At 39.6% G+C, this 2,500-nt stretch overlaps 1 protein-coding gene and 1 long non-coding RNA gene across 2 annotated transcripts in view; both read left to right on the top strand.

The window, feature by feature from the left end:
* The first annotated feature begins 353 nt into the window (after positions 1 to 353).
* On the top strand, positions 354 to 1,291 carry LOC123510196. Its single transcript, XR_006676414.1, has 2 exons — positions 354 to 753; positions 1,004 to 1,291. It is a non-coding gene; the product is annotated as an uncharacterized LOC123510196 (long non-coding RNA).
* Positions 1,292 to 1,507: 216 nt separating this feature from the next.
* The window catches only part of LOC123510321, a 9,019-nt gene continuing 8,026 nt past the window's right edge, over positions 1,508 to 2,500 (top strand). The window contains exon 1 of the mRNA XM_045265350.1: positions 1,508 to 1,889. The gene's annotated coding sequence lies outside the window, so the exon portion shown is untranslated. The remainder of the gene's footprint in view (positions 1,890 to 2,500) is intronic.

The raw sequence follows: 2,500 nt of genomic DNA on the forward strand, positions 1-2,500 counted from the left end.
GAACAAACAACAACAACAACAACAACAATAAACTAAAAGAATGACCACCACCACCACCACCACCACCACGAGGCCACGATAACAGCACTAATAACTACACCAGGTGACATAAAAACCCTGAAACAAATTTACCTGAACGCAAATTACAGGTGTGTGTGTATTACTTCTCGCGCTACGGCCAGGTGCGATTTGTCTGGAGGAGGAGGAGGAGGAGGAAGAAGAGGAGGAGGTGTTGAAATGGAATGAGAAGGAAATAGATGTGCAGAGAGAGAGAGAGAGAGAGAGAGAGAGAGAGAGAGAGAGAGGCAGGCACAGAATAGGTGGAGACAGAAAGAGGGAGAGAGGAGGTAAGGAAAGGTGAGGGGAGGTGAGGGGAGATTAGGGAGGTAAAACGAGCGTGTGGGAGGTTGAGGCTAAGTTGAGGGTGGGTGGAGGGCGGCAAGGCAAGGAGGGAATAGCGACTCAGCGTGCAGGCAACAGTCAGGCCACGCTGCCTCACCTGGACACAACTACCGTCCCCCGCACCGCATTACCTTTCCTAACATGCACTGTGTCCCTGCTAAGCCCAGTATAGCTCACCTGGTCCTATCACCTGGGAGGACTAATTAAGTGTGGTTTGCGATACCTTGTTCACCTGAGAATATTCGTTACCTGTGGTGATTTAATTAACGGGAATGGACTGATTACTTCACCTGAAGAAACGAAGAGGACTAAGGGAAAGGGAAGGTAACTGCTGGTGTTATTACAAGGCAGGTAAAATGTTCAACCCTTTTAGTGCTATGACGCGTTTCCATATTCAATCTGGTGACTATTTGGTGATTCTATACAGCTTCAGAAACTCACGTGGGGATTAGAATAGTGAAAACTGTGGACCATTAATCTTTTGACCTCCATAGACCCTTGCTAATGTCAATAAAACGGTCTAATCATGCCCAAAACTCAAGATAAAAATGATGTTTTTTTTTCATATTCATTCTGCTTACTATTTGGTGATTTTATACAGGTTCAAAAACTTATGTGGGGATTAAAATAGTGAAGACTCTGGACCATTAATCTGACCCCCATAGACTCTTCCTAATGTAAATAGAATGGTTTAATCACATCCAAACTCATGGTAAAAGAGCGTCCCAGTACTGAAGGGGTCAAGAGGGAAACAAGAAAAGACGAAAGCAAAATCAATTAAAGCAGGCAATACGTAAAATAAGAAGAGACAAGAGGAATGGAAAGGAAGTAAAAGAAAATGTATCTTATTAATCCAGGAAGTATTGGAAATATTACAACCTGAAAAGACGAAGACGAGGAAAGGAAAAACAGAAGAAAGCATGAATGAATAAACTGGGAAATGTTACAAACTAAGAGAGAAAAACGAGACATGAAAAATAATGAGATATTGACAAAAATAATGGAAGAAAACACCACTTGAGAGAAAAAGAAAGAATGACGTAAAGAAAACTGGAAGAGAGAGAGAGAGAGAGAGAGAGAGAGAGAGAGAGAGAGAGAGAGAGAGACTTGACAAAAAGAAAATATGACAAAAAATATCACGCAAACTCAAGTAATGATAACAATAATGATAGTAATAATATAAATGAGTAAATAGATGAACAATAAGCATAAAAATTAGAAAACACACACAAAAAAAAAATCAAATTAGAACAGTGAAGAAAAATATATAAGTAAAAGCAAAGCAAATAGACACTAAAAACACGAAATAAATAAGAAAAAAAAAAAGTGAAACAGGAGAAGCAATTAAAAACAGAAGGTACCTGAGCTCACCTGATTGAGTCACCTGGAAGAGGCAATAACCTGGCTGAGACACCGACAGACTTCACCAAACACCACACCACCACACACCTACCTGCCCTCCAGCCACACCAGTCCCGCTCACACAGGTAAGGAACACACCTGAAGCCCATCGCCTGCTCACTCACTCCTCTACTTATCATTGTATTTAAACCCTTCAGTACCATGACGTGTTTCCATATTCATTCTGGTGACTATTTGGTGATTCTATAAAGCTTCAGAGACTCACGTGGGGATTAGAATAGTGAAGACTGTGGACCATTAATTTTTTTTACCTCCATAGACCCTTCCTAATGTCAATAAAATGGTCTAATCGTACACAAAACTCGCATTTCCATATTCATTCTGGTGACTATTTGGTGATTTTATAAAGCTTCAGAGACTCACGTGGGGATTAGAATAGTGAAGACTGTGGACCATTAATTTTTTTACCTCCATAGACCTTCCTAATGTCAATAAAATGGTCTAATCGTACACAATTCTCAAGATAAAAATGTGTCCCATTACTGAAGGCGTTAATGAAGAAGTAAGTAGTGGTAATATCAATCTAGTTTTGTTGTTGTTGTTGTTGTTGCTGTTGTTATTTCTGTTTTTCTGTTGAGGTTTATGAGGGAAGGGAAAAAAAATTAGACAGATTAGTGAAAAAAAAGTGGCAAAAATTTGTGAGTTTTAGTAATGATAATCTAGGTAAGTATCATAT

Source organism: Portunus trituberculatus, chromosome 28 (assembly GCF_017591435.1).
Source record: "Portunus trituberculatus isolate SZX2019 chromosome 28, ASM1759143v1, whole genome shotgun sequence".
NCBI classification, from domain to species: domain Eukaryota; kingdom Metazoa; phylum Arthropoda; class Malacostraca; order Decapoda; family Portunidae; genus Portunus; species Portunus trituberculatus.